Below are 22,373 nucleotides of genomic sequence, written 5' to 3' on the forward strand. Positions count from 1 at the left end.
TCTGCTTACTTTCTCTTTCAACATGTTCTATCTACACTTCTGTTCAAATGTAATAATCACTTATTCTTCTGTTGTTTGATACTTTACATTAGTTTTGGATAATACCACAAATTTGGGTATCAATCCGATACCAAGTAGGTACAGGATCATACATTGGTCATATTCAAAGTCCTCATGTGTCCAGGGACATATTTCCTGAGTTTATAAACATAATATAAAAAATAAAAAAACGAAAGAAGATGTGATGTTAAAAAATATCGATGTAATCATAGTGGTATCATTACAGTGGATGTTAGGTGTAGATCCACCAATGGCGTTTGTTTATATAGTAGCGTCCCGGAAGAGTTGGAGCTGCAGGGAATTCTGGGAATTTGTTCTGTATTGTTTATGTTGTGTTGCAGTGCAATTATTCTTCCAAAATGTGTTTGTCGTTGTTGTTTAGTGTGGTTTCACTATATGGCACATGTTTATGACAGTGTTGGCGTTGTTCATACTGCCACCCTTAGTGTGACATGTATGGCTGTTGAGTAAGTATGCCCTTCATTCGCTGGTTCAAAGTCAAGATGATTGTGACTTTAGTTCATTATCGGGCACAATGAAATCTTGGTTAGGCTTTGTTAATTACAGACTATATGATTTGTGACTTTTTAATTATGTAAAACGGACCAAACTCGCCACAAAATTAACAAGATTGATTTTTCAAAAATCATTCTAAAGATTGTAAGTTGCCATCAATCCCACGTGGGTGCTCGGCATTGATCGGCGCCTATGAGTGTGAGTGTGCCTTTAAACCTGACCTATACGGTGTTGAACAGTTTTATGGCGGCCAATGTTCAACGATAGAGGGGTTATTTGCATTTACTGTACATCATGTCTGTTGTGAGCTAATTGTTTTAAAGATTCTACACTGCAAAAACTGAAATCTAAGTAAGATGAAATATCTCAAATAAGGGTGATATTTGTTTATTTTCTGTCTGATAAGATCATTCTTCTCACTAAGCAGATTTTATGTTAGAGTCTTTTACTTGTTTTACCTGTTTTGGTCCTAAATGATCTCAGTAAGATATTACAGCTTGTTGCTGAGATTTGATGACCTATATTGAGTAAAACATGCTTAAAACTAGAATATCAACTGTTGCAAAGCTGTGTCATCAACACTCACAAGTATAAAACTACTTTTTTAAAGTAATACTTTCTTATTTCAAGCATGAAATAAAAAAATCATGACTTTGACACAATTGTGTCTCATAATTAAAACAGCCAAATGGACTTTGCTGTTTTATTTTCAATGAAACGATAGAAAATACGTACTCATATAGTAGTACAGTTGGCACAGTACAGTAAACTGACTATTTAAACATTTAGGATGTGACATTTCTAACAATTTTGAACATAAACAGTTCATGCAACCTATACAATATACACTTTTTTTTTTAACCATTGGGCCTCCCTCAATTTAGGTCCTAGGGACCCAGAAGGGTTTCAGTCTTAAAAAAGTCATATATTATTTATTTTTTATTAAACGCTTGAATCTCTAATTCAACTTCATATTTGAAGTTCGATCAACTTCAAATATATATATATATATATATATATATATATATATATATATATATATATATATATATATATATATATATATATATATATATATATATATATATATATATATATATATATATATATAAGGGGTGGGCAAGTTAATGCGTTAATTTTGAGTTAACCCATCAATCTATTAACGCCGACAAATATTTTATCGCGCGTTATTGCGTATGTTTTTTTTACATGCTTTTATTTTGTTAACGCCTATTGCTGGCTCCTGCGGAAAAGGAAAGAGAACGCGGAAGAAAACAAAACAAGTATGGAGAAGAAGGGTAACTCAACAGAACTTTTACAGGGTCATTTTCATTATAAAGTACTTCTAATTGACAGAAGCAAGTATGAAAGTGGTTTGTAGCCACTGCCAAGCTGAATTTTCTTATCACAGGAGTACTTCCAGTCTAAAATATCACCTTAACGCGAAGCACACTGTTGATGCGAGCAAACCATTCAACAAAGCAGAAAGTGGAGCCAGGCTTCGGCAGACTACGTTAAATGCAGCGTGCGGGAGAAATATAGATAAACCAGAGCAAGAGAAGCTAACAAATGCCATAGCGAAGTGGATAGTTACAGACTGTAGGCCCATTAGTGTTGTGGAAGACGCCCGCCATCGCAACACCCTCTCTGTCACTTAAGTGACAGCACGTATGAGCCGCCATCGAGACGCACCAAGAATACACGAGTTGTATGAAAAGGAGAGGACTGTAAAAGTGACAAGTTTACAACGTGCAGCTGTAGTTGCTCTCAGTGGGGACTACTGGACATCAATCGGTAAGCATAATTACCTCAGAGTTACAGTGCATTATATTGATGAAAGGTGGGTGCTGCATTCACATGTTCTGTCTATAATGAAAACAGAGGAGAGGCATTATGGAAAGGAAAATTAGAGGAAAATGTTTCTGCTGTTACCTCAGAAATTGCCTGTTCGGATGTTATGATTGTGGCTCAGGGATTTGTATGTAGATTATATTTATTTTCCATAACAAACAGGATAACTTAAATACCCTGGCAGTGGCAATAAACTTGAATGTTTGTATTGACATTTGTTGAGTTGATTTTCATAAAATATGCTATTTAACTGCTACTGTTGAACAAGTACTGATTTAAATTGTGTTTGCACAACAAATGTTTTGGCGCTTTTGTTCATATGGGAGAATATTCCAATAAAGGTGCACTACACACTACTTTTTAATTCATTATTGGGTTTTGCGTATACAATGCAGTTAATCGTGATTAATCAGAGAAATAGTGCGATTAACTATGATTAAAATTTTTAATCGTTGCCCAGCCCTAATATATATATATATCTATATATATCTATATAGATATATATATATATTTTATATTTTATGAGCTTTTTGTCAAAATCCTATTTTTTGGGGCAAAAATATAAAATATACATTATTTTTCCCAAAAATATTTTCAAAGTGGAATATTTGATGTGAAGTAATTGGATCCCTAAATAGGTCAATAATTAATAGCAAAATTGATTTTTTAATTCCAATAAAGTTCTTGGGGATCCAAAAGTGCCCCACTCAAAAAGGTCATGCTTTTTTTTTTGTTGCTTTTTTTATTTTATTTTTTTACAATCAACACTTAAATCTGTATATCAGCTTCAGATAAAATATAATGTAATTAGTTTAGTATATGCATAATAACAATCAAGATAATAATTAGTATTAGTATATAATTAGTATGTATTTTAAAAAAAATAATTTTCATATTTTTCAGGTTTTTTTATTTGTATTTATGTCCTTTTTGTCCTAAAATCAGTCAATAATTCATAGCAACATTGATTTTGATTCATTATATTTTTTTTATATAAATTATTTAAAAAAAAAGTCTTGTTAGATTCAACAATGCAACTTTTTCTGATTGCATTTCACCTATTTGCTCTGTTATTTAAAAGATGTTTTAGTATTTTTAGAATGATGTGCTGCGGGCCGGTTAAACATTAGCTGCGGGCCGCAAATGGCCCCCGTGCCACACTTTGGACACCACTGATATATGCCCACTAATTGACTGAAAGAGCACGCACTTGGCGCGATGATGTCATGTTATCGATGGAAAAATGCATTTTTAGACAATATGATTTGCCTGAGCGGCTAGTAGACCCCGAGAGTAACAAGCGCTTGCCTTGTTGCCTTTCCATTAAGAACAATAAATTAGTTTTTGGTATAAGTTTGCTGGTTTCAAGAAATGTAATGCCGAGCGCATATCATTATGTCAAGATAATGGCACTAGCATTTACTTAATTTAAGAATATTTTTCAACATATTGAGCAAAAAGGTCTCTTTTTTTTCTACCAAGAAAAGTGCACTTGTTATTAGTGAGAATATACTTATTTTAAGGAATTTTTGGGTTCATTGAGGTTAGCTAATTATACTTGTTTTGGAAAGTCTTGACAAGCCAAATTTTCTTGTTCTATTGGCAGATAATGTTGCTTAGTTCAAATAAAATACCCCTCATTTTTTAAATTTTTTTTCTTGTTTTTGAACACTGACTTTTTGCAGTGTAGTATGGATTGTGTACAAGTTCGGAGGGTCTTTTGCTATTAAATAAAATCAAAACATGGCGTTTTAAGAGGCTGACATGCTCAAACTGACATCATCGTCAAGACTCCTCCTGACAGACAAACAGTCAGAAGGGCCAGAATAATATTTTGGGTGAACGAGCCCTTTTGAACCACTGGCTAAAGATCCCACATGAGGATACCAAAATAAAAGCGTGATATATTACGCAATGTTAGGCTGCGAAAGACAGTTTTATGAACATTATCGTGTGTTTGTCCTCACACTAACCAGGACAACTTCTGCTTCGAGAGTGTTTATGATTCCATATTTGTGTCATTTATAGGTTCCCATAGCCGCTAATCCACAATGGCTGCTCACAGCTTCCCCATCATCAACACTTTCCAGGTTCCTTCAGTGTGCTTCTGGTTCCCACAGTCGGCTTTCGCTCGCTACTGGACCGCTGTGGGAAGAAATGGCAAGCCGGAGCCTTGTAAAGTAGAAATCCGGTCCCGTCTCTGAGAGCCCACACATACCGCCGTCACAGCACATTTAGGTGTGACGGGAAGACGTGGGTTTTTTTGTTGTTGTTTTTTTTAGGTTGAGGGGCACCGAATGCATCTTGCTTAGAACACACATGAGCGCAAACATCAATGCATATGCAGATATGCTCACAAAGGGCACACTAGTTAGTGGAAGATAGAAAGAGCAGGGGGCCACTAATAGGAAAATAATCATGATCATTCCCAGGTTTGCTATGCTTAAGTCAGAAAGCACAAAGCCACTGAGGTGAGCATGCAAACCATCAGGCGTAAAATAACCGCCAGTTATAAAAGACAATGTAAGGATAAAATCAAATTCAAGAGTTCCACGCTGCAAAAAGTCAGTGTTCAAAAACAAGAAAAAAAAAATACAAAAATTAGGGGTATTTTACTTGAACTAAGCAAAATTATCTGCCAATAGAAAAAGAAAATTTGGCTTGTCAAGACAAGTAAAATTAGCTAACCTCAATTAACCCCAAAATACCTTAAAATAAGTATATTCTCACTATTAACAAGTGCACTTTTCTTGATAGAAAAAACAAATATGAAACTTTTTTTCTCAGTATGTTGAAAAATATTCTTAAATTAAGTAAATGCTAGTGCCATTATCTTGACATAATGATATGTGCTCGGCATTACATTTCTTGAAATCAGCAAACTTGTACTAAATATACACTACCGTTCAAAAGTTTGGGGTCACATTGAAATGTCCTTATTTTTGAAGGAAAAGCACTGTACTTTTCAATGAAGATAACTTTAAACTAGTCTTAACGTTAAAGAAATACACTCTATACATTGCTAATGTGGTAAATGACTATTCTAGCTGCAAATGTCTGGTTTTTGGTGCAATATCTACATAGGTGTATAGAGGCCCATTTCCAGCAGCTATCACTCCAGTGTTCTAATGGTACAATGTGTTTGCTCATTGGCTCAGAAGGCTAATTGGTGATTAGAAAACCCTTGTGCAATCATGTTCACACATCTGAAAACAGTTTAGCTCGTTACAGAAGCTACAAAACTGACCTTCCTTTGAGCAGATTGAGTTTCTGGAGCATCACATTTGTGGGGTCAATTAAATGCTCAAAATGGCCAGAAAAAGAGAACTTTCATCTGAAACTCGACAGTCTATTCTTGTTCTTAGAAATGAAGGCTATTCCACAAAATTGTTTGGATGACCCCAAACTTTTGAACGGTAGTGTATATATATATATAAAAATTGCCCGTGGGCCGGGCTGTAAATATATATATATATATTTTTAGTATAAGTTTGCTGATTTCAAGAAATGTAATGCCGAGCGCATATCATTATGTCAAGATAATGGCACTAGCATTTACTTAGTTCAAGAATATTTTTCAATATACTGAGAAAAAAAGTTTCATATTTGTTTTTTCTACCAAGAAAAGTGCACTTGTTATTAGTGAGAATATACTTATTTTAAGGTATTTTGGGGTCCATTGAGGTTAGCTAATTTTACTTGTCTTGGAAAGTCTTGACAAGCCAAATTTTCTTGTTCTATTGGCAGATAATTTTGCTTAGTTCAAGTAAAATACCCCTAATTTTTGTATTTTTTTTCTTGTTTTTGAACACTGACTTTTTGCAGTGTTGAACTCTTGAAATGTATTCTATCCTTACATTGTCTTTTACAACTGGCGGTTATTTTATGCCATGAGCCGGCCAACAGGCAAATTTTTTTTGGTTGTAATTTTAAGGAATTTATCTGAATGTGCATGAATTATTTCTGTACAAAATTGTTTGAAATGTTAAATGTTTAAATATTAACTGTCAGTTTACTGTACTGTGCCAACTGTACTACTATATGAGTATGTGTGTTCTATTGTTTCATTGAAAATAAAATGGCAAAGTCCATTTGGCTGTCATCTGTTTTAATTATGAGACACACTTGTGTCAAGGTCATGATTTTTTATTTCATGCTTGAAATAAGAAGTTATTACTTTAAAAAGTAGTTTTGTACTCGTGAGTGTTGATGACACAGCTTTGCAACAATTGATATTCTAGTTTCAAGCATGTTTTACTCAATATAGGTCATCAAATCTCAGCAACAAGCTGTAATATCTTACTGAGATCATTTAGGACCAAAACACTTAATGATAAATAAATGGTTATACACTTAAAACAAGTAAAACACTCTAACATAAAATCTGCTTAGTGAGAAGAATTATCTTATCAGACAAAAAATAAGCAAATATCCCCTAATTTGAGATATTTCATCTTACTTAGATTTCAGTTTTTGCAGTGAATAGTAGTGTTGTTTGAATTAAATTAGGACTGTGTAACACAACCTGCACCCCCTTGCAAAAATACAAATTGCTTCATTCCTTGAAATGATGTGGCAAACACAACACTTCAATGTTTACTAAAAACAGACATCATTTTGTCAACAAAGTGCATCTGTGAGCATTCACACACAAACCCCAACATTTGGGAACCAGACTAGGGCGATAAAAGAAAGGAGAACATGTAATAACTCTAATTGTGGCAGCATCGGAGAAAGTTATGCTTAAGTTTCACTTTTGTATCTCATAGCACATACAGTGGTGGTCAAAAGTTGACATACACTTGTAAAGAACATAATGTCATGGCTGTCTTGAGTTTCCAATCATTTCTATAACTCTTATTGTGTTTGTGATAGAGTGATTGGAGCACATAAAACACAAAACATTCATGAAGTTTGGTTCTTTTATGAATTTATTATGGGTCTACTGAAAATGTGCCCAAATCTGCTGGGTCAAAAGTATACATACAGCAATGTTAATATTTGGTTACATGTCCTTTGGCAAGTTTCACTGCAAAAAGGCTTCTGGCAAGCTTCTGGTTGAATATTTGACCACTCCTCTTGACAAAATTGGTGCAGTTCAGCTAAATTTGTTGGTTTTCTGACATGGACTTGTTTCTTCAGCATTGTCCACACGTTAAAGTCAGGACTTTGGGAAAGCCATTCTAAAACCTTAATTCTAGCCTGATTTAGCCATTCCTTTACCACTTTTGACAGGTGTTTGGGGTCATTGTCCTGTTGGAACACCCAACTGCATAGACCCAACCTCCTGTCATGACGTGGACTATGGTGGGGTTTGTTTTCCCGAGATGCAAGAGAACTGTACCGGACATGGCGTGAAGGTAAATACATGATTTAATTCTTACTTAAAAAAAAGAGTTAACAAAGGGCGTGCACAAGGCGGAGACACAAACTTGACTAAGAAAGCAAAAACTTGCACTTGGGCAGAAACTATGGACATGAAACAAAACACTTACTGTGGCATGGCATGAAGCATAAACTATGGTATCTTCAGGTAGCAAGGGTATCAGAGGTAGCAGAGGTAAATCATGGCATGAAGTGAGCAGAAGTAATGTCGCCAGACAGACTGACTGAAAAGGACAGGCTTAAATAATAGTGACATGATTGATGACAGGTGCGTGAGTCCGAACGTGAAAACAGGTGCAACTAATGGGTTGTCATGGAAACAAAACAAACAGGAGTGCACAAACAGGAACTAAAAAGAGTCCAAAAACCAAACAGAACCTAGCCAAACAAAACATGATCAAAAGCTGATGATTTTAGGTTGTCCTGAAGAATTTGGAGGTAATCCTCCATTTTCATTGTCCCATTCACTCTCTGTAAAGCACCAGTTCCATTGGCAGCAAAACAAGCCCAGGGCGCATAATACTACCACCATCATGCTTGACGGTAGGGATGGTGTTCCTGGGATTAAAGGTCTCACCTATTCTCCTCCAAACATATTGCTGGGTATTGTGGCCAAACAGCTCAATGTTTGATTCATCTGACATCACGTGGACAAAGATAAGACCTTCTGGAGGAAAGTTCTGTTTAGTTTTTGGTGAAAACACAGGGGGTACTTTATTTACCCATGTAAATGGGAAAGTTCCAGTAAAAGTTCCTTCTGTGGAAAAGGGCCCATGGTGTGTCCAGGCCTGCAGATTTAAACACTTAACTGGCTGTGTTAACAGACTCCGCACCATGCTAGTCTTTCACTGGTTCCCTTGGGACTGCCGGGGTATGGAGCGGACTTGGATGCGAGCTTATTACATCATAGCAGAGGCACGGTGTTATGACGGCACTTGCAGTCATGCCGTAACACACGATCAAACGCCATGTTCGCCTCAGTGAGCCCACCTTTGGCCGCACTCTTGGGCTCTTTTGGCAACCAAACTGGTAGTTGTTGGCAAACAGTGTTGGAATGAGGCTTAGCTCGGCACTAGACGCTTGAAAGAGGTTCCTCTTCCTGCTGGCACTACAGACAAGCATGGATAATAACCCATGGCCGGCAAATGAGGTCGAAGAAAGAGCGAATGGAGTGGAAATATGTGATATTATTAAGTGAAGATGGAACCGGTTGAGTTTGTGAAGGTCTCACTAATCCAAAGTCAACCAAAATTTGCCAAAACAAAAGAGTTGTGCAAAATGTCACAATGCTGAAAACATTGTAGTAAAAACATTGCCTAAGTCATAGAACAAAAAACATTGCCTATGTCAAAGTACTAAAACATTACCTATGTCATAGTGCTAAAAACATTGCCTATGTCAAAATACTACAACACATTGCTTATCTCACAGTATTAAAAACATAGCCTATGTCATAGTACTAAAAACTTTGCTTATGTCATAGTACTAAACCATTACCAATGTCATAGTACTAAAAACATCACCTATGTCTTAGAACTAAATAATTGCTCATGTCATGGTACTAAGACAATGCCTGTGTCATGGTACTAAAAACATCGCCGAGGACATAGTGCTAAACACATCACCTATGTCTTAGAACTAAAACATTGCCCATGTCATAGTCCTAAAACAACGCCCCTCATGACACTAAAACATTACACCTATGTCATAGTACTAAAACATTGCCTATGTCATAGAGCTAAACACTTTGTCTACGTCATGGTACTAAACATTGCCTATATCCTGGTAGTAAAACATTGCCTATATCATAATACGAAAAACATTGCCTATATTATAGTACTAAAAACATCGCTGAGGGCATAGTGCTAAACACATCCCCTATGTCTTAGTACTAAAACATTGCCTATGTCATGGTACTAAAAACATTACCTATTTCAAAGTATTAAAAACATCACCTATGTCAGTGTAGTAAAAACATTGCCTATGTCATAGTACTTTAAAAAACGCCTATGTCATGGTATGAAAACATTGCCTGTGTCATGGTACTAAAAACTTCGCTGAGGACATAGTGCTAAACACATCACCTATGTCTTAGAACTAAAACATTGCCCATGTCATAGTACTAAAACAACGCCCATGTTATGATACTAAAACATTACACCTATGTCATAGTACTAAAACATTACCTATGTCATAGTGCTAAAAACATTGTCTATGTCATGGTACTAAATCATTGCCTATATCCTGGTAGTAAAACATTGCCTATATCATAATACGAAAAACACTGCCTATGTTATAGTACTAAAAACATCGCTGAGGGCATAGTGCTAAACACATCCCCTATGTCTTACTACTAAAACATCGCCTATGTCATGGTACTAAAAACATTACCTATTTCAAAGTACTAAAAACATCACCTATGCCATAGTAGTAAAAACATTGCCTATGTCATAGTACTTTAAAAAACGCCTATGTCATGGTATGAAAACATTGCCTGTGTCATGGTACTAAAAACTTTGCTGAGGACATAGTGCTAAACACATCACCTATGTCTTAGAACTAAAACATTGCCCATGTCATAGTACTAAAACAACACCGATGTCATGACACTAAAACATTGCCCATGTCATGGTACTAAAACGTTACCTATGTCATAGTGCTAAAAACATTGTCTATGTCATGGTACTAAATCATTGCCTATATCCTGGTAGTAAAACATTGCCTATATCATAATACGAAAAACATTGCCTATGTTATAGTACTAAAAACATCGCTGAGGGCATAGTGCTAAACACTTCCCCTATGTCTTAGTACTAAAACATCGCTTATGTCATGGTACTAAAAACATTACCTATTTCAAAGTACTAAAAACATCACCTATGTCAGTGTAGTAAAAACATTGCCTATGTCATGGTACTAAAACATTGCTGAGGACATAGTGCTAAACACATCACCTATGTCTTAGAACTAAAACATTGCCCATGTCATAGTACTAAAACAACGCCCATGTCATGATACTAAAACATTGCCTATGTCATGGTACTAAAACATTGCCTATGTCACAGAGCTAAAAACATTGTCTATGTCATGGTACTAAATCATTGCCTATATCATAATACGAAAAACATTGCCTATGTTATAGTACTAAAAACATCGCTGAGGGCATAGTGCTAAACACATCCCCTATGTCTTAGTACTAAAACATCGCCTATGTCATGGTACTAAAACATTACCTATGTCATTGTACAAACCCCGTTTCCATATGAGTTGGGAAATTGTGTTAGATGTAAATATAATCGGAATACAATGATTTGCAAATCCTTTTCAACCCATATTCAGTTGAATATGCTACAAAGACAACATATTTGATGTTCAAAGTGATAAACTTTTTTTTTTTTTGCAAATAATCATTATTTTTAGAATTTGATGCCAGCAACACGTGACAAAGAAGTCGGGAGGAAATAAATACTGATAAAGTTGAGGAATGCTCATCAAACACTTATTTGGAACATCCCACAGGTGAACAGGCAAATTGGGAACAGGTGGGTGCCATGATTGGGTATAAAAGTAGATTCCATGAAATGCTCAGTCATTCACAAACAAGGATGGGGCGAGGGTCACCACTTTGTCAACAAATGCGTGAGCAAATTGTTGAACAGTTTAAGAAAAACCTTTCTCAACCAGCTATTGCAAGGAATTTAGGGATTTCACCATCTACGGTCCGTAATATCATCAAAGGGTTCAGAGAATCTGGAGAAATCACTGCACGTAAGCAGCTAAGCCCGTGACCTTCGATCCCTCAGGCTGTACTGCATCAACAAGCGACATCAGTGTGTAAAGGATATCACCACATGGGCTCAGGAACACTTCAGAAACCCACTGTCAGTAACTACAGTTGGTCGCTACATCTGTAAGTGCAAGTTAAAACTCTCCTATGCAAGGCGAAAACCGGTTATCAACAACACCCAGAAACGCCGTCGGCTTCGCTGGGCCTGAGCTCATCTAAGATGGACTTATACAAAGTGGAAAAGTGTTCTGTGGTCTGACGAGTCCACATTTCAAATTGTTTTTGGAAACTGTGGACGTCGTGTCCTCCGGACCAAAGAGGAAAAGAACCATCCGGATTGTTGTAGGCGCAAAGTTGAAAAGCCAGCATCTGTGATGGTATGGGGGTGTATTAGTGCCCAAGTCATGGGTAACTTACACATCTGTGAAGGCGCCATTAATACTGAAAGGTACATACAGGTTTTGGAGCAACATATGTTGCCATCCAAGCAACGTTACCATGGACGCCCCTGCTTATTTCAGCAAGACAATGCCAAGCCACGTGTTACATCAACGTGGCTTCATAGTAAAAGAGTGCGGGTACTGGACTGGCCTGCCTGTAGTCCAGACCTGTCTCCCATTGAAAATGTGTGGCGCATTACAAAGCCTAAAATACCACAACGGAGACCCCCGGACTGTTGAACAACTTAAGCTGTACATCAAGCAAGAATGGGAAATAATTCCACCTGAGAAGCTTCAAAAATGTGTCTCCTCAGTTCCCAAACGTTTACTGAGTGTTGTTAAAAGGAAAGGCCACGTAACACAGTGGTGAACATGCCCTTTCCCAACTACTTTGGCACGTGTTGCAGCCATGAAATTGTAAGTTAATTATTATTTGCAGAAAAAAAAAAAAGTTTATGAGTTTGAACATCAAATATCTTGTCTTTGTAGTGCATTCAATTGAATATGGGTTGAAAAGGATTTGCAAATCATTGTATTCCGTTTATATTTACATCTAACACAATTTCCCAACTCATATGGAAACGGGGTTTGTAGTAAAAACATTGCCTATGTCATAGTACTCCGGCCCCTGACCTCCTGCCTGGCCCTGGACCTCCGAGCCTGCCTTGCCCTTTCTGGACTTCCGCACCGATCTCAAGACCACACTCCACATATAAATCGCCACACATAGTCACACCGTATACATTTGGATTAGTCACACACTTCATTTATATATTTTAATAAATACGCTGCAAGCTAACGACATCCCTGCCTCCGTGCCGTCTCCTTCTCCCACTGTACTTACACATGTTTTTAAGTATAAATGACTATTTCCAGTCAAAGTGATGATACAGTGTGATGTTTGTGGCTGTAGTTGTGTACAGTACAACAACTGCACCGCTCCGTCGTCCTGAGAGCTTTGCTAAATATTTATCCTGGAAAACTCCGTATTCGCTACGCAGCTGGCCATAAATATGCGAGGCAGAAGCGTGCGTCTATATACAAAAACACAACATGTGGTCTACAGTTAGTTGCAGAACCTCCGGTCCTGGCCCGCCACAAAAAGCTAGATAAATAGGTCGCTCTCGGCGTGAGGAGATAACCTCAACGCCGGTGCTGTGGTTTGGTTTATCGCAGGCGAGTGCGATAAGTGCTGAGACTTTTCTTTTTGGGACTGGCAAAGCTCCATCTGGACCCCGAGGGGCTTTATTGCGTTTGTCTCCCCCCCCGCACTCTCTACGCTCTAACGTGTTGCAGATGGATGTGTGCACGATTGTGTTTGTCGTATAACAAAAGCCGCATAAAAAGCCACCGCTTCCATCCCGAGGACGCTCAGGGCGCGGCTGGAAGTGACACGTGCCTGAGGTGGCCCCGAGGACGGGGCGGGCGGAGGGAGTGCTCTTTTTTGAGTCTGAGTCGCTACGCCTCCAGCGAGAGGGTGACATCATCCCCCTTTACCCCCCACCCCCCGCCCTCCCTGCAGCAGAACTTATAGGCCTGCTTCCAATTACCTCTCCACTTTTCAACAGAAGCTGCACTGGGGAGTGCGAGGGGCTCCAGTAAGGCTTTGCTGCCTTACTGGACGTTGTTGTGCCGACACTATTTGCCGACAGGTAGTTTAGCACACATTACAGCTTGGAGACGAGCACGTGTGTAAAAAATAGGCAATGTTTCGGGTTGAGCCAAAAATCTGTTTTTTCTGCAGCATTTTGTGTATTTTTATTCTCTCTATTATACTCTCTAAATGTAGCGAATAAAATCGATGCATCAATGCATTTGGTACCCGCGCTCTTTTACTATGAAACCACACTGTTGTAACACAGGGCTCGGCATTGTCTTGCTGAAATAAGCAGGGGCGTCCATGATAACGATGATATGTTGCTCCAAAACCTGTATGTACCTTTCAGCATTAATGGTGCCGTCACAGATGTGTAAGTTACCCATGCCTTGTGCACTAATACACCCCCATACCATCACAGATGCTGGCTTTTGAACTTTGCGCCTAGAACAATCCGGATGTTTTTTTTCCTCTTTGTTCCGGAGGACACGACATCCACAGTTTCCAAAAACAATTTGAAATGTGGACTCGTCGGACCACAGAACACTTTTCCACTTTACATCAGTCCATTTGAGATGAGCTCGGGCCCAGCGAAGCCGGTTTCTGGGTGTTGTTGATAAATGGCTTTAGCTTCGCAGAGTAGAGTTTTGACTTGCACTTACAGATGTAGCGACCAACTGTAGTTACTGATAGTGGTTTTCTGAAGTGTTCCTGAGCACATGTGGTGATATCCTTTACACACTGATTTCGGTTTATGATGCAGTACCACCTGAGGGATTCAAGGTCATGGGCATTCAATGTTACGTGCAGTGATTTTTCAAAATTCTCTGAACCTTTTGATGATATTACAGTCCTTAGATGATATAGCTTGTTGAGAAATGTAGCGAATACAATCGATGCATCATTGCGTTTGGACCTTAAACATAACTGAAGTTAGCAAAGATGGATTGAAAAGGGCATTTTCTTTACATTTCTCAAGCTGCCGCACCACTGACGTAAACATTTGACTTGTTTTTTTTTACACATTATGTGCGTTGGTATATGGGGATTACAGCCAAAGTGGACCAATTTGGGAAGTGATGTCATTAAAAACAACTTATTGCTGTATTTGTTTGTAATATTTTCTGTCTGAAATGTTTACAGACATTATCATTATTTAATAAAAACACTTTCTTAATAAGGCCTTTCTTTTGCTGATCATTTTAAACTCTTAAATTCTTAATTTGTATTATTTATGTTTTTATTCATTTATTAATTTTTTATTTATATTTTATTTTTATGCATACAGTATATAACATGTATTTTAATATAGTAAAATATTTATGTTATTTTTTAGAGTATGTTAACTTATAGTTAATCTCCAGGTGGCATTTCTCCCCCATCGTCAGTACCATGCCATGTTTTGTTTTTGTTAATAATGTTGTACGTACGTGCATATTTGTGCTTTTTTTCCCCCTTATTTACTGATGTGAAGCACTTTGTGTTTGCCATTGATTGAATTAGTCATGCTAAAAAATAATTTTTCAACAATTAATATTTTCATATGCGTAAAAGTTATTATTATTACGCTGTTATCTTTTTCTTTAACTGGTAAAAAGTGGTAGACTGGCACATAAATGACTGAGAATGGCTTCTTCCTGCTCCTTTTCAGACATGTTGAATTGTACAACTGTTAACCTGCCCTGTACTTCTATGTAATTTTAAAGCATTAAAGCATATATTAAAATGAATAAACCAGTTACAATTAATTTCCTGTCAAAAAATATATATTCAAAATGGAACCATGGGCCTTAATCCAGCACAGAACCTCATTTGGATTATTGACAATGACAGAGTTATGACTAAACTAAATGCCATGTTGTGTTTGTTGTATGCCGGTATTAGTATAGTACCGTGATACTAATGAATCATATTCGGTACTATACCGCCTCTAAAAAGTACCGGTCCATTAGTGGATCTCACCTAACATCTAATGTGATGATACCAAGTACTGGAGCGTATTTAGTCGATACTACTATGATTGCATCAATATTTTTTAGCATCACAAAATCTTTTTTCGTTTTTTTTAAATTTATATTTTGTTTATAAACTCAGGAAATACGTCCCTGGACACATGAGGACTTTGAATATGACCAATGTATGATCCTGTAACTACTTGGTATCGGATCGATACCCAAATGTGTTGTAGCATCCAAAACTAATGTAAAGTATCCAAACAACAGAAGAATAAGTGATTATTACATTTTAACAGAAATGTAGATAGAACGTATTAAAAGAGGAAGTTAGCAGATATTAACAGTAAATAATAATAATAATAATACCTGGGATTTATATAGCGCTTTTCTAAGTACCCAAAGTCGCTTTACATGTTAAAAACCCATCATTCATTCACACCTGGTGGTGGTAAGCTACTTTCGTAGCCACAGCTGCCCTGTGGTAGACTGACGGAAGCGTGGCTGCCAGTTTGCGCCTACGGCCCCTCAGACCACCACCTATCATTCAACATTCATTCACCGGTGTGAGCGGCACCGGGGGCAAGGGTGAAGTGTCCTGCCCAAGGACACAACGGCATGGTAAGAGGCGGGGAGCGAACCTGCAACCCTCAGGTTTCTGACACGGGCGCTCTACCCACTACGCCATGCCGCCCCGCACAATGAACAAGTAGATTAATAATTCATTTTCTACCACTTGTCCTTAATAATGTTGACAAAATAATAGAATGGAAAATGACACAATATGTTACTGCATATGTCAGCAGCTAAATTAGGAGCCTTTGTTTGCTTACTTACTACTAAAAGACAAGTTAAGTTGTCTTGTATGTTCACTATTTTATTTAAGGAGAAAATTGCAATAAGAAACATATGTTTAATGTACCGTTAGATTTTTTTGTTAAAATAAAGCCAATAATGCCATTTTTTGTGGTCCCCTTTATTTAGAAAAGTATCAAAGTCCTTTAATAAAGGACTGCATTTTCTCTGACTTAACTTTCGCCTGTCCCACTAGACCAGGGGTCGGCAACCCACGGCTCTAGAGCCGCATGCGGCTCTTTAGCGCCGCCCTAGTGGCTCTCTGAAACTTTTTTAAAAATGTATGAAAAATGGAAAAAGATGAGGGGGAAAAAAATTATTTTTTGTTTTAATATGGTTTCTGTAGGAGGACAAACATGACACAAACCTCCCTAATTGTTATAAATCACACTGTTTGTATTAAACATGCGAGTATTTGGCAAGCGCCGTTTTGTCCTACTAATTTTGGCGGTCCTTGAACTCACCTTAGTTGTTACATGTATAACTTTCTCCGACTTTCTAGGACGTGTTTTATGCCACTTCTTTTTCTGTCTCATTTTGTCCACCAGACTTTTAACGTTGGGCGTGAATGCACAAAGGTGAGTTTTGTTGATGTTATTGACTTGTGTGGAGTGCTAATCAGACAATATTTGGTCATTGCATGACTGCAAGCTAATCGATGCTAACATGCTATTTAGGCTAGCTATATGTACATATTGCATCATTATGCCTCATTTGCAGCTATATTTGAGCTCATTTAGTTTCCTTTAAGTCATCTCAATTCTATGTATATCTCATGACACACTATTTTTATGTAATATGGCTTTTAATTTGTTGCGGCTCCAGACAAATTTGTTTTTGTATTTTTGCTCCAATATGGCTCTTTCAACATTTTGGGTTGCCGACCCCTGCACTAGACACACCAACAAGCTTGTTTATAGATCTACAACAAAACTCCTCATAGTAAGTTGCCATTTGTTATATTTGTTATAACTTTGTGGCATGACACAATGCACATTAATGAACATATCAAATATAAATGTGACAGATTGTAGCCTTTCCATCTGCATCTCATTGCAAAGAAACAAGCCCAGGGCTCCCACTAATTCAGCGTAATAGTGAGTTGTATTTTTCATGCACTTATTTTTACTGTATTTTTTATCTGGCACAAGTGGAAAGCCGGTCCCTGAAAATACCTACAAACCTGTAAAGGCTTAGTGGCCACATGCGTGGACAGCACCTTTTAGCTCTTATTTCCAAAATTGTGTACACTACTGAATTGGGGTCTTATGCCGACATATGAACACTTATGCTGCTATCAGAAGAGTACAATGGAATTTGGGGGGGGGAAAAAAGTGTAAAAATAAAAATTAGCATGTCACTACACATGAAGTACACGTTTGTGTACTTATGGACTAAGTACATCATATCAAAAGATGATTTCTTTGTTTTTATTCTAATTAGGGTCCAAAAGGCCCAAATAGCAAAGCGAAATAAAAAAAGCATGTAAACAAACAGCTTGGACCTTAAGAGGTAAACCGGTCCGTGGTGCAAAAAAGGTTGGGGACCGCTGTTTTAAGAGACTGTTATGTATTTCATATTTGTATGCTTACTAGGGGTGTAACGGTACGTGTATTTGTATTGAACCGTTTCGGTACGGGGGTTTCGGTTCGGTTCGGAGGTGTACCGAACAAGTTTCCACACGGACATATTAAGTAGCCGCCTAAGCTAAAGTCTTAACAAGCTGCTCCGCTTCGTTCTGCCTGTCTCTGTCAGTACTATGCAGCACCCAGCATTGTCCCACCCACACAACCATCTGATTGGTTACACGCAGAGCGGTAACAGCCAATCAGCAGTGCGTATTCAGAGCGCATGGTGTCAGTGCTCGTGATGAGCAGGTAGGTGTTTAGCAGGTAAGCATCAGGCTGCGGACTCTCCCCAAATGATAATAAACACCTCCCAGTCAACTACTAGTAACATCACTATGAGCCCGTTGACCTTCTAGAAATATAAAAGGCAGTTCAGCTTGCTCGCAGTCCTGGCTTGAGGTGAAGGCTAATTCGCTTTTAGCGTAACGTTAGCTCATTTTGCGGTGTGTGTGTGTGTGTGTTACGGACAGCAAAGCCCTGTCTGTCTGTTATTTCACTTTACCTTTTTCTGTGTTGATTGAGCTGTGTTGAAGCAGTAAAAAAGGACATTATGTTAAATGAAGAGTTTCTGTCTCTGATAGTTGATATAATAATGTAACTGCATCATTAAGCCTACATGAACTCCATGGTGTTCAGGGATGAATAGTCTCTCCTATTGCTATTGTACTATTATTTCAGCTATAGTTACATTAATCATTAATAATGGAGCAGCCTAGTTTTGAATGGCAGGGTCCCTGCTATCACATGTTGATAACAATATAACATTTACATAATAAATCAACAACAGGCTTCCCAAATGCTGTAATAAATTAAGCATGATGAGTTGACTTGAAACTGTTTAATGTTGCACTTTTTATATGTAGAAGAAAAGTTTTGTCATTGTATTTAATCTGAGCAACATACAATAGTGCTGCTAGGATCCTGATGAGAGTGCGGAAATATGACCATATCACACAGACTCTCAAATCCCTTCACTGGCTTCCTGTTCCACTCAGGATTGAATTCAAAGTCTCCCTACGAACCCACCAGTGCCTCCATGGTAATGCCCCCCTCTACCTCAAAGAACTACTCACTCCCAAATCCTCCACACAACACCTCCGCTCCGGACAGGCTAACCTCCTCCAAACTCCGAGGACGAAACTACAAACAATGGGAGACCGGGCTTTCTGCTCCGCCGCTCCCAGTTTGTGGAACGCTCTCCCTGACCCCCTGAGGGCACCACAGACTGTGGATGCTTTTAAAAAAGGCTTAAAAACCCTTCTTTTTTTAAAAAAGCCTTTTTTTTTTTTAGATATATGCATACTAGTTTTAGCTATTTGGCTGTTCTAGTTTTTTTTTATTTATTTTTTTTATATCTTTTTATTTTTTTTAAATACACTGTAGCTCTTTGAGGTTGTTTACGCAATGTAAAGTGCTTTTTACAAATAAAATGTAGAGATATCGATAAATGCTTCAAAATGTAATATCAGAAATTATCGGTATCGTTTTTTTTGATTATCGGTATCGTTTTTTTTTTTTTTTATTAAATCAACATAAAAAACACAAGATGCACTTACAATTAGTACACCAACCCAAAAAACCTCCCTCCCCCATTTACACTCATTCACACAAAAGGGTTGATTTTTTCTGTTATTAATATTCTGGTTCCTACATTATATATCAATATATATCAATACAGTCTGCAAGGGATACAGTCCGTAAGCACACATGATTGTGCGTGCTGCTGCTCCACTAATAGTACTAACCTTTAACAGTTAATTTGACTCATTTTCATTAATTACTCGTTTCTATGTAACTGTTTTTGTATTGTTTTACTTTCTTTTTTTATTCAAGAAAATGTTTTTAATTTATTTATCTTATTTTATTAATTTAAAAAAAAAAGGACCTTATCTTCACCATACTTGGTTGTCCAAATTAGGCCAAATAATGTGTTAATTCCACGACTGTATATATCGGTATCGGTTCATATCGGTAGCGGTAATTAAGAGTTGGACAATATCGGAATGTCGGCAAAAAAAAGCCATTTTCGGACATCCCTAATAAAATGTATTATTATTATTATTATTATTATTATTATTGCATACATATTACATACACATACTACACATACATTCACTGTACAAACACACACATACACATACTGTACATATACATTCACTGTACAAACACACATTTACACATACTGTACATATACATTCACCGTTCAAACACACATACTGTATACACATACTGTACATATACATTCACTGTAAAAACATACATATACACATAATGTACATATACATTCACTGTACAAGCACACATACACATACTGTACATATACAAGTACATATGCACACATACACTCATGCACATAATCACGTTTCATCAAACATATATTAACGTTGTTGCCCTAGGGTAAACTGGGTATAACACATGGCACACTGACAAAGCTTAACCTATTGTTACTATAACAATCTACAAGGTTAAGGTTGCTTCTCTTTCTTCCCCTCCATTTTTCTGCATTCTTTCGTATCTCAAGTTATCATTACGTATATGTATTGTTGCATTTGAACAATTGTATTGTTGATAATAAAGGTAAAGTACTGGTATTGTTTATTATCAATAGCACTATTTCTATTGGTATTCATATTGCTCCATTTTTAGTGTAATAATGCTCATTGTCATTTCTGTATTTTTTTTTAAAATTTTTTTCGCTAACTGCTTATTTGCTATTACTTTTACCATCATATTTGTACATGTCCTATTTGCTGATGTTGCTCTGTTGTTGTTGTTGTTGTTGTTGTTGTTTTTGTCTCTCTGTCTAATCCCCCTCTTGTCCCCACAATTCCCCCCTCTGTCTTCCTTTTTCTCTCTTTCTATCCCCTCCTGCTCCGGCCCGGCTGCACCAAATGATAATATAAATACATTTAATAAAGTCAAAATACAAGTAAGGCAACAAGAGAAGTATCCTACACTTCTTCTCTTTTGTAAAGTAAATCTGAACAGCCGATATGGGCATCTACATCTGCTATATGATTTGCCCGAGAAGCTGGGCAGGACATTATTAAATATATATATATATATATATATATATATATATATATATATATATATATATATATATATATATATATATATATATATATATATATATATATATATATATATATTATTATTATTGCATTGCATGGTATGCATGTTCGAAATGAACTGAACACATGATATAAAAAAAGCCCATTATCACTTTGCTGTCATGACGTCAGATGTGGCTGTGACGTAAGCACACCTGCACACGTCCACTTCACACAAAGCCAGGACGTAGAAATGCAAGGTAAATAAAGTTTGTTGCACGGCAAAATAAAAAAAAATAAAAAAAGGGGCAACCATGTCTTTAAACAGTTAGCGCCAGTGAAGTGCGTCCATGCGCTGGCTGCAGGAATCTGCGGCTGAAAAGCTGCAAGGTGACTCCGGCTCCTCCCATCCAGCTCCAGCACCAACAATAAAGAAGCTTTCTGTGTGCAAGCAGCCGCCACTTGAGCGCATTCCTCCACGCAATCGCGTCTCTCGTCCGTCTTAACGCTGGCTTTGACGCGCACAGCGGAGGAAACTTGTGGACTTTACGCGTGGACATCATTTTACGCGTGGACATAAATAAGTTAGAGGTAAGACTACTTCTAAATCGTGTTGGCTTGCGGGGATCGACGCGTGAATCCACTGCGAGATAACGAAAAAAACTCACGCAAAGTTAGGCGAGGAGCTGCGAGAAGCCAACCCGGGCTGAGGTGCAGGCAGGGCCGGCTTGGGAGCGCGCATCGAGCCCGGCGGTGCTCAACACACAAAACTTCATTATAGCCAAAAGGGACAAGCGGTAGTAAAAATGGATGGATGGATGGCACTTAGAGTGGGAAGGGGGGAAAAAAAGCTGGTTATTTTTGCATTTGAAGTTAAAATTGAATTAGAATTGTGTGGAAGTGATTAGACTCTAGAAGAATGCATTGCAAAACTCCCACAAGATGTTGTGTTACACTTATGATGAGGCTTGCTACTCATGCTGTTTATTATTATTATTATTATTATTATTTGTTTTTTTTATTGCCGGACACTTTTCATGCAAATGGAGAGAGGGGTCCTGGTCCCCAAAAAAAAGGCCAAATCACAAAGACAATAAATAAATAAACACACACACATACATATTATATTATATTACCATGAATTGATTAACGTGGACCCCGACTTAAACAAGTTGAAAAACTTATTCGGGTCAATTGTACAGAATATGGACTGTACTTATTAGTGGTCAATTGTACAGAATATGGACTG

At 37.4% G+C, this 22,373-nt stretch overlaps 2 protein-coding genes across 3 annotated transcripts in view; one reads left to right on the forward strand and one right to left on the reverse strand.

Annotated features, from left to right (window-relative positions):
- coro7 (coronin 7) overlaps nucleotides 1-22,373 on the reverse strand; it is a 367,135-nt gene that overhangs the window by 92,292 nt on the left and 252,470 nt on the right. The gene's annotated exons all lie outside the window — the stretch shown is intronic.
- Nucleotides 21,581-22,373, forward strand: part of vasnb (vasorin b) — a 57,507-nt gene continuing 56,714 nt past the window's right edge. The window contains exon 1 of the mRNA XM_062036465.1: nucleotides 21,581-21,715. The gene's annotated coding sequence lies outside the window, so the exon portion shown is untranslated. The remainder of the gene's footprint in view (nucleotides 21,716-22,373) is intronic.

This window comes from Entelurus aequoreus, linkage group LG25, assembly GCF_033978785.1.
Source record: "Entelurus aequoreus isolate RoL-2023_Sb linkage group LG25, RoL_Eaeq_v1.1, whole genome shotgun sequence".
Taxonomy (NCBI): Eukaryota; Metazoa; Chordata; class Actinopteri; order Syngnathiformes; family Syngnathidae; genus Entelurus; species Entelurus aequoreus.